The following is an 11,544-nucleotide window of genomic DNA, read 5'->3' on the forward strand; positions in this document are numbered from 1 at the left end:
AAATAGGCCAAAGACCTTAACAGATACCTCACCCAGGGAGATATATAGAAGGCAAATAAGCATATGAAAAGATGTTCCACATCATATGTCATTGGGGAATTGCAAATTACAACAACCAGAACCAACTAGACACCTGTTAGAATAGCCAAAATCCCAACACTGATGACACCAGGTGCTGGCAAGGATATGGAACAACAGGAACTTTCATTCATTGCTAGTGGGAAGATGGTATGGACACTTTGGAAAAACAATCTGGCAGTTTCCTACAAAGCTACACTTACTCTTACCATATGATCTAGCAATCACACTCCTAGGTATCTGACCAGAGGAGGTAAAAACTTATTTCAAGAGAAAAATCTACACACAAATGTTTATAATAGCCCTATTCATAATTGCTAAAACCTGGAAGCAATGAAGATGGCCTCAGTAGGTGAATGGATAAATAAACTGTGGTACATCCAGATGATGCAATATTATTCAATGCTAAAAAGAAATGAGCTATTAAGCCATGAAAAGACATGGAGGAAATTTAAATGCATATTACTAAGTGAAAGAAGCCAGTCTAAAAAGGTTACGTCCTTTATGACTCCAGCTATATGACATTCAGAGAAAGGCAAAATTGATTAAATTCTAATATATCCATGGAATATAACAATCAGCAGCTTTAAAAAATAATGCATTGGACCTGAATTTATGGCTATGGAAAGACATTGGATATATATTATGTATGCATCATGAACAAGATGCCGAACATATGTGGCACAATCCCCACTATGAAATAATATTAGTATTATCCACATTATATAGGTAAGGAAATGGAATTGAGAGGTCACATTGAAAAACTAGGAAGTTACAGCACCGAGATTGGAACCCGGGCAGTCTGGCTCTAGAATCCAGATGTTTGTTCATTGCACTTTAATATCTCTGATCCCTTGTGTAATTTTATAGATACATTGTCTGCCCTGTTACATCTCCACTGTGACCAGGCAGGTAAGTCTGTAATTAGCCACGTTCACCAACACCAGCATTTTTAATAATACTAAGGTGACATTTTCACCTCCCTCTATGTCACTTCTTGTTTATCTCTTAACTTATATATATAAATATAAATAATTTAATATATATGAATATAATATTATATTCATATTATATTTATATAAATAATTTAGTACATAATGAATATATATAAATAAATATATCTAAAAGGAAAGGGTGACATGAGATTCCAATTGTTATATATCAATGTAAATAAGCATATAAGCATAGCTAAGATGGTTCAAGCATATAATTCCAAATTTGGTCAGTTACATATTTTTTATTAGAGACCTTATAAGATTTTACCTTTCTTAAGGGTAGTGGGTATATGTTAAGTGTTTATGTGTCTAACACAGAGCTTTACATATATGATTATATTGCTTCTCTTTACATTTAGGGAAAAATAACCACCCCTCTTCTTTGACCTTATCTTAAACCATCTCCCCTTTGCCCACCGTACTTTAATCACAGTGATCTCTCTGTTCCATGACTTCACCAGGTATGCTCCTCTCTTGGAGTTTTTGTCCTTGTCATTCTCTCTTTGAAATGCTTGCTCTTCATATGTCTACTTCCTTCTTATCAATCAGATCTCAGCTTAACTATGACTTCTTTAGAAGGCCTTCCCTATCTCCCAATCTAAAATAGTTCCCCTCTCTGTCACATTGCCATATTTTAATTCTCTGCAAGGCACCGGTTACTATCTGATATTTTTCTACTCATTTTTTCTTTGATTATTTTCTATCTTCCTCCACTAAAGTGCAAACTCCATGAGAGCAGCTACTTTGTGTTCCCCGCCCCCAAGTTCCCAGAAGTACCTGACACATGTAGAGAGCAAACAATAGTTATTGAATGAATGAGTAAACACGTGTTCACTATTTACTTAACAACAAATATGATGGTTATTTCAATACCTTGTGAAGATTACAAAGTAACATTAAAGTAACACCTTAGAAAGCAGTTAGTTAGTGTAACTTTCATTCTTAATCTTGCTCTTTAAAATATTCCATTTAATTCATAAAAACATGCAGCAAACTAGGAATAGAAGGAAATTACCTCAAAATGAAGGCAACAGCCAACATCATACTTAATGGTGAAAGACAAAGCTTTTCCTCTAAGACCACAAGATAAGGATGCCCATTTCCACCACTTCTATTCAACACAGTACTGGAAGTTCTAGACAGAATAATTAAGCAAGAAAAAGAAACAAATGCATCCAAAACAAAAGGAAGAAGTGAAATTATGATTGTTTGAAGAAGATATGATCAGATTTGTAGAAAACTCTATAAAGATTACACACACACACACACATAAACACACGCGTGCACACACACACAAAACCTGTTAGAACTACAAATAAATTCAGCAAAATTGTGGGATACAAAATCAATACACAAAAATCAGTTGTATGTGCATACATCAATCCATAAAAGGAAATTAAAAAATCAATTCCATTTACGATAGCATTAAAAAGAATGAACTAGGGGTGCCTGGGTGGCTCAGTGGTTAAGCATCTGCCTTTAGCTCAGGTCATGATCCCAGGGTCCTGGGATCAAGCCCTGCATCAGGCTCCCTGCTCAGTGGGAAGCCTGCTTCTCCCTCTCCCATTACTCCTGCTTGTGTTCTCTCTCTCACTGTGTCTCTCTCTGTCGAATAAATAAATAAAATCTTTAAAAATAAAATAAAATAAAAAGAACTACTTAGGAGTAAGCTTAATCTAAGGAGGTGAAAGACTTATACACTGAAAACTATAAAAGATTGCTGAAAGAAATTAAGGAAGACACAAATAAATTTAAAAACATCCCATGTTCATGGATTGGAAGACTTAATATTGTTAGGATGTCAACCCAAAGCAATCTATAGATTCAATGCAATCTCTATCAAAATCCCGATGGCATTTTTTTATAGAAATAGAAAAACTCATCCTAAAATCATATTGAATCTCAAGGGACTCTGAATAGCCTAAACAACCTTGAAAAAGAAGAACAAATTTGGAAGTCTCAAACTTCCTGATTTCAAAGCTGTAGTAATCAAAACAATGTGGTACTGGCATAAAGACAGACATATAGACCAATGGAACAGACTAGAGAGCCCATAAGTCCTAACACACATGGTAAAATGATTTTTGACAAGGGTGCCAAGACCATTCTTGGAGAATGGAACAGTATCTTCAACAAATAGTGTTTGGAAAACTGGATATCCACTTGCAAAAGAATGAAGTTGGATCCTTACTTTACACCATATAAAAAAATAACTCAAGGGGTGCCTGTTGGCTCAGTCAGTTAAGCGTCTGACTCTTGGCTTCAGCTCAGGTCATGATCTCAGGATCCTAGGATCAAGCCCCATATCAGCCTCTGGGCTCAGTGCGGAGTCTGCTTGTCCTTTTCCCTCACCTTCTGCTCCTCCCCCGCTCACACTCTCTCGCTCAAATAAATAAATAAAATCTTAAAAAAAAAAACACCTCAAAATGGATCAAAGACCCGTAAACATAAGACCCAAAACTATAAAACTCTTAGAAGAACACATGGCGGGGCGCCTGGGTGGCTCAGTCATTAAGCGTCTGCCTTCGGCTCAGGTCATGATCCCAGGGTCCTGGGATTGAGTCCCACATCAGGCGCCCTGCTCCGCGGGAAGCCTGCTTCTCCCTCTCCCACTCCCCCTGCTTGTGTTCCTGCTCTCGCTATGTCTCTCTCTGTCAAATAAATAAATAAAATCTTTAAAAAAAAAAAAAAAGAAGAAGAAGAACACATAGGGGGAAATCTTCATGACACTGGATTTGGCAAGTACTGTTTGGACCAAAACAAACAAACAAAAAAACAAAACCACAGGCAACAAGAATAAAAAAATACATCAATATTAAAAACTGTGCATCAAAGGACACAATCAGCAGGATAAAAGGCAACCTATGGAATGAGAGAAAATATTTGCAAATCATATTATCTGATAAGGGAGTAATGTTCAGAATATATAAAGAACTTCCACAACTCAACAACAATAAAAACAAACCAATAAAAAATGGACAAAGAACTCAAATAGACATTTCTCCAAAGAAGTTATACAAATGGCCAATAAACATATGAAAAAATGTTCAACATCATAATCATTAAGGAAATGTAAATCAAAACCACAATGAGATACCACCATATAACCACTAGAATGTCTACTATTAAAAAGGGAAAAGAAAACTATTGGCAAGGATGTGGAGAAATTAGAAACTTTGTGACTATTGACAGGAATGTAAAATGGCACAGCTGCTACGGAAAAAGATGGAAGTTCCTAAAAATATGGAAAAAAGAATTACCATATGATTCAGCAATTCCACTTCTAGGTATACCTCTATACCTAAAGGAACTGAGAGCAGAGTCTCCAAAAGATATTTGTACACCTATGTTAAAAGCAGCATTATCACAACAGGCAAATGCGGAAGCAACCCAACTATCCATTGGTGAATGAATCAATAAACAAAATATGGTACATAATACAATGGGAATATTATTCAGTCTTAAAAAGGAGGGAATTCTGACACATGCTACAACACAGAGAACCTGAGGGACATCATGCTAAGTGAAATAAGACAATCACAAAAAAGACAACTATTGTGTGATTCCACTTGTTTGATATACCTAGAGTAGTAAAATTTATGACACAGAAAGGAGAAATGTGGCTGCCAGGGGCTAAGGGTCTGGGAGAATGGGGAGTTGTAAATAACAACAAATGAGTATAGAGTTTCAGTTTTGCAAGATGAAGAGTGTTCCGGAGATTGGTTATGGAGCAATGTGAATGTACTTAATATCGTTGAACTATGCACTTAAAAACAGTTAAAATGACCAATTTTATGTTATGTGTATTTTACCACAATTTTTCTTAAAATGTGTATTTCCTAGTTCAATACACTGGAAAGACCTAGAAATAGTAATAATTTAGAAACAATGAATATTCCTGGTCCAAATTGTGGTCTACTAGAAATTCCCCACCAATTCCCTAATTGGGAAATGATTGGAAAATGACTGATTACAAACCTGAAATAGAAAATCTATGAGATGGATTGAGACTGTGTGTGTGTGTGTGTGCATGCACATTCACCAGAAACCAAAGAAACTATCAATGATGAATTTGGTTATATCAAAAGGACATAGCCAGATTGAAAAGATCCTTCGAACTGTCCAAGATGGGACAATTTGAACCCCTAAAAGAAAAAGTGACTACACTTGATTCAAACACATTGAATTTATAAAAATTTATGAGTTCATTATTTTTAAGAAAGAAAAAACAGAAAAGTTAAATTTAAAAAATGAACAAACAACAATTTAAAAAAAGGAAAAGAAAAAAGAAATTGTCTGTTATCACCATTGGAGGTGGCCAGAGAACTAACTTCTTAGTCTGGAAACTGGTAATTAGGAAAGAGTTCAGCATTTATCTTACCTTTCCTGTATAAATTAATTGGCAAAGTATCTAAATTGATGTATTTGATTATGCAAAGCTCTTTTTTTAAAGAAGAATTACAGCCAAAAGGAATGATAAAAATAGAAAAGACAAGAAGAATGATAAAAGTAGAAAACTACTATTTGGCAATCTCTAATGAAATAATTGAGTCTTATAAGAACCATTAGGGTAAAATTCGATGGAGAGCTACACAATAGGAGGACTGATTGCTTTCATCTGAACTCGAGGTCCATCTTAGCATCACTAAAAGTGTATCAACCAGACACATGCTCCTCAGTGTGAGGCACTATGAAGTACAAAACACTATCTGTACAATATTTATGCAAAAAAAAAAGGAAAGAAAAAGAAAACAAAGCAGAATCTAATCACATTTAGATCTTAATTTCAGATAACAGAAAATACAGGGGAGAGAAGAACAATTGAATTGACACCACAAGAAAGCATTGAAAAGCCCAGAATGTGGGATACTCTACAGGACTGACCTGGTTTTTATAAGTGAAGATCTTGGAAAGAAAACCTGAAGAAGAGAAGGGATTTAAGAGATGTAAGTATCAAATGCAGAGTGGAACTTATTTGGATCCTGATTTGAACAAACCAAGTATAAAAAGATATTTATGAGATAATTGGGGGAACTTTGACTATGGACTGAGGATTATATTAAGGAATTAATATTTCCTTTGATGGCGTGATACTGGTGTTGTGATTATGTAAGAAAATATTCTTATTTTTCAGAGAAATATTTCAGAGTGACATGACATGAAAAAATGGTGAAATACTAGGCTATCTCAGGGATTTGTTTTAAAATAAAGAAAAAAAAGAAAAAGATGGATGAAGTAAGCATGAGAAAAGGTTAGTAATTATTGAACTAAGGTGGTACACATATTATTATTCATAATATTAGGCTCTGCTTTTGTGTCTGTTAATAAATTTGGAGTTAAAATTTTTATGTATTACAAATGCTGTATTGTTAAATTAAAAAAATAATTACACCATTTCAACAAATGAAATTCCCTTTATTTTCCTGGAGTTCCTTCTTTTTTTTTTTTTTTTTTAAGATTTTATTTGTTTATTTGAGAGAAAGAGAGAGCACAAGCAGGGGGAGCAGGAGAAGGAGAAGGGTCAGCAAGGAGCCTGACATGGGACTCTATCCCAAAACCCTGGGATCATGACCTGAGCTGAAGGCAGATTCTTAACTGAGTGAGCCACCCAGGCACCCCTTGGATTTCCTTCTAATCTTATTCTAACTTTATACTTCAAGTAGATTTGTCTACCTCACTTAATCTTTCCTGTTGTTTTTCTTTAAATTGATGGGAACACCAAAAGTTTTTAATTTTAATTTAACCATAATCAGAGTAAATAAACATTAATGAAAATAATAAGGAAAGCAATTTTTATACTTTAAATTTAGTTGTTAAAATTAAATGTTAATACAAATATAAATTGATCACTTCATCTCCCCCCCAAAAATATAAACTTTTAATATCAGAAAATATGGGAAATTATTACTGAAAATAATTACCTACTTCAAAATAAATCTCTCTTTTCAAGAGAGTAAATTCTGATATTTCTGGGAAAAAAAGATTATTCTCCCAAATACCCTGGTTTTTAGTGTGAAGCAAATCAATGCAGCATCAATTGTACTCTTCTGGACATTAAATAACATTTAGTGGTTACAGTTACATCCTTATAATATAGGCTTTTTTGAAAAAAAGAGAATATATTCAGTGGTGTATAGACTATGAGACATGTTCATAATTTACTGGAAAATGATGTTTTTAAAAATGTTGAAATCTGGGGGCACCTGGGTGGCTCAGATGGTTCGGTGTCTGCCTTCGGCTCAGGTCATGATCTCAGGGTCCTGGGATAGGGCCCCATGATGGACTCCCAGCTTGGTGAGGAGTCTGCTTCTCTCTCTCTCTCTCTGCCTCTCCCCCTGCTTGTACTCTCATGTCTCTCTCAAATGAATGAATAAAACCTTTAAAAAAATGTTGCAATCTTCCAGTTAAGGAATGAATAAGTCATGGGTATGAAAGATACAGCATAGGGAATATAGTCTGTGGTATTGTAAGAGTGTTGTGTGGTGACAGATGGTAACTACACTGCTGGTGAGCATGGCTTGTAACATGTACTTGTTGAATCACCATCTTGTCCACCTGAAACTAATGTAACATTGCGTGCCAACTATACTTCAATTTAAAAAATGTTGAACTTCCTTCTGTAAGGAGGGGTTCTGAGTCAACTAGACAGATGTGTTTTTACAAGAGGCAGACCTGGGCAGTACTGAGGGCACTTTAATTTATAGGTAATCTGTGTAGATAGTAGATATTGTGGAAATTGGTATCAGTTGGTATCAAAATCATATTGATGTATTGGAAAGTGAGAGAAAAAAATAATAATAATAAAGGAAAGATAAAGGACATCAGCATAAGATAATTTATATACACTCAAGACAGAGACCATTTGTCTACAGATTTGATAGAGATGGGCGCATGGTGACAGTGTGGAGCCATTAACAAATGTCCATCTGAAGATGGAGTGCCTAGATGCTCCATTAATACAGAAATTGCAGCCAAATCTTCCTATAATCAAGAAGCTTTCTAAGTTTTTTTTTTTTAATTTTATTCATTTATTTGAGAGAGAAAGAGAGCACGCACAAGCCAGGGGGAGAGGCAGAGGCAGAGGGAGAGGGAGAAGCAGGCTCCCCACTGAGAAGGGAGCTCAATGCGGGGCTGGATCCCAGGACCCTGGGATCATGGACCCAGCCAAAGGCAGACGCTCAACTGACTGAACCACCCAGGCACCCCAAGAAGATTTCAAAGTTTTGAAATTGCATAGACAAGTTATTAATTTGACTGCAGTCTCCTAGAAATCCCATTCATGCATTTCAAAATTATTTTCAAAAATAATTCTACATTGTATCTTTGGTACCGTATCAATTTTCTTTCTTCCTTTTCTTATATTTCCATTTCCCTCTATCCACACTCCCAAGTGATACTAAACTGGGAAAGGAGAGGTAAAATAGAAACTTCTGGTTTCTGCAAAGTTATGGGGATTAGTATGCCATTTGGATAATTTGAGTAATTTGAGAATTAGCCCCAGTGGGTTGTTTCTGAGATGGAAAAGCCTTTCCTTACCCACTGCTGTATACAAAACAGCATGATTTGGTATAAGAGCTTGTACTCTGGAGTCAGACAAACCTGGACTCTCATTCTGATTTGTAACACCTTCTCTCTGAGACAGCTTTTTCATCTGTTAAATGGAGGCAGTAATGACCTTCTTCTCAGGGTTCTCATGGACAATAAATTAAATGATATAATATGTGTAATGTAAACATTAAATGAAATACTCCATGTAATGAAAATGGTAATGCTGATACATTTTAAAACTCCCTTCCTTTAAAACATCTTGGAATACCACAAACGTGAGCACCTTGCTTCCAGCCTCACTGGCCTGGTTGGGCAGAGGCAACTACCCTGGGCCTTGTTCTGTACCCCAAACACTCGAGAGGTCTTCGTTCTGTCCTGTAATCATGTGACTGGGCTGCTTGGGTCCTTCCAAGACTGCTACCTATAGCGCTGATCACTTCAAAGCAGTGGGACCTAGTTAACTTGGTAAAAGTTCAGAAAGGAGCCACGTGGAAGCTTCAAGGACAGGAGACTAAAAACTAAGTGAAAAACAGCAAATGGGATTATTGAACCAGGAGGAGTGAAGGCTGATTACTGATTATAGCTGTCGAGTGCCGCTGGGGTATTATGTAAAGTAGAGCCACTCAACCATTTTGGTACCGTGTGAAATGATTACTGTGCCATGGTGCACCTGGGGACCCACACCCCACAGACCAAAACTGGCACAGGGGGAGCAGACCTTTCAAGAGATTATACTTGAATATAATCAAGAAGCAAAAATTAGGAGAGAGGTGAGAAAAAGAGAATACATTAAATCAGGGGTCTAGTGATAGTCTTTGCTATTTGGAGCTGGTCTCGATTGTGAGGAAAACTTGACTCTAGAGGTATCAGAGTCACTGACTGGTGTTCACAGTTTAACACTAACAATTTTCATTGTTTTTGAGCAACTAGAGTAGAAACTAGAGTAATTGGCACATTTGCTGAGGTGTGATTAGGTTTCCTGCGGGCAAGTGTAGAGGACTGAGTCAGCAGCCACAGCCCAGGACAAGCCTGAATGTTCTTCCTTTTGTCACTGAAAACAGTAACTTGAATAAAAGACCAAAAAAAAAAAAAATTTTTTTTTCCACAGAAAACAAAACAAAAGTGAGTGCTCCAGCCAGTTAAAATTGCTCAAGTGAGAGATAAAGCTTCAGGGATAGTTGAATGGCTAGTGATTTTACATGTCCATGCATAGAAAACATTGACACTGGATGAAAATGAAATGCTTCAGTGCTACTGGAATACCCAGACCATCTCAGACACACACCTCGTGAATGTCAAGTCTGCTGCAGTGATGTCAAGGCTGATGTCCAGCTCTTCTGCTTCACGGTGGGGAGACTCAGTATAAAACCAGCCCTTGGATTCTGGTTAAAGAAAACAAAGAATTGTTGAGTAGTGTTAAAAATAAGGCAAACAAGCAAAATAAGTCAGTCAGAGAAAGACAAATACCATATGATTTCACTCCTATGTGGAATTTAAGAAACAAAACACATGAACATAGGGGAAGGGAAGGAAAAATAAAATAAGATAAAAACAGAGAGAGAGGCAAACCATAGAGACTCTCAGGAGGAAAACAAGCTAAGGGTTGCTGGAGGGGATGGGGGGATGGGCTAAATGGGTGATGGGCATTAAGGAGGGCACTTGTTGGGATGAGCAATGGGTGTTATATGTAAATGATGAATCACTAAATTCGACTCCTGAAACGAATACTATATGTTAACTAATTTGAATTTAAATGAAATCTTGGAATGAATGAATGAATGAATGAATGAATGAATGAATGAATAAATAAATAAATAAATAAATAAATAAAAGAAAACAACAACAAAAACCCACAAGGCAACAAGACCCCAAATGGAGTCACTTACGCTAAGCCCCACGTCACCCAAAACAAGATTTGACTTAATTACAGTTTTGGCTCTCCCAGAAATGGAATCTTAAACCAGTCAATCAGGAATCCCCAAATCAGCACTAGTTAGGTAATGTGCCTAAGCGACCCTTGTCATCCCCTAAAGAAAGGTGACTTTGCCATAACCAGTCTACTTTTTTTGTCTAGCATAACTTCCCTGTTCCTGCTCCCTTCTGCCTGTAAAAGTCTTTCATTTTGTACAGCTCATTCAAGCTCCTTTCTATCTGTTGGATTGAATGCTGCCTGATTCATGGAATGTTGAATAAAGCCACTAAGATCTTTAAATTCACTCATTTGAATTTTAAGTCACCGAAGTCACTGAAGTTATAAAATAACCACCTCTGGAGATCTTTACAAACAGGCTATCTTCTTATTTACCACTAACTAGTTAATTCATTCTTCAAGATGGAGGCACAGGTTGGATGGATTCTTATCCCTCCCTAGACTCTTGGATTTGCACAACTATGGATGCTCTTTCCCTTGGGCTATTACAGAGAAATATTTTGGCTAGCACAAGACTGGCAAAGCAGAAAGCAGCTTTTTTTCAGATGTTACAAGAAATACTTAATGATTATTTTTGTAAAAGATTACATATATTTGAGCCCAAAGCATTATCAACAGGATGACTAATCTGGGACAGGCCTGTAATGTAAATTAGAACTGCTATCTCAAGCATGTGAAAAGGCTTGCAGCTGGTAAATCAGGATGTTATGCAAAAATAGGTGGGAAGGAAATGGCTTTTGTTGCTATTCCATTTTGATTAGATTTTGATGTTACCCGTGTCCGGTTAAATACCTGTACTGATATTTTGAAATTTTGAACTTTCTGTAACTTGCTGGAAAAAATTCCTCTCTCCCTCCATAATCATAACATCGTTTGTAAAATAAGATAACATTACCTCTATTTAGAGGTAGATTTGTGGTTTGTTTTTGAGCTTGCTACATCACCAGGTTAGAATTAAAAGAATATTCAACTCCCAATTTCATTGTAAAATAT

This window comes from Leptonychotes weddellii, chromosome 5 (genome assembly GCF_054177405.1).
Source record: "Leptonychotes weddellii isolate Sample4059 chromosome 5, ASM5417740v2, whole genome shotgun sequence".
Taxonomy (NCBI): Eukaryota; Metazoa; Chordata; class Mammalia; order Carnivora; family Phocidae; genus Leptonychotes; species Leptonychotes weddellii.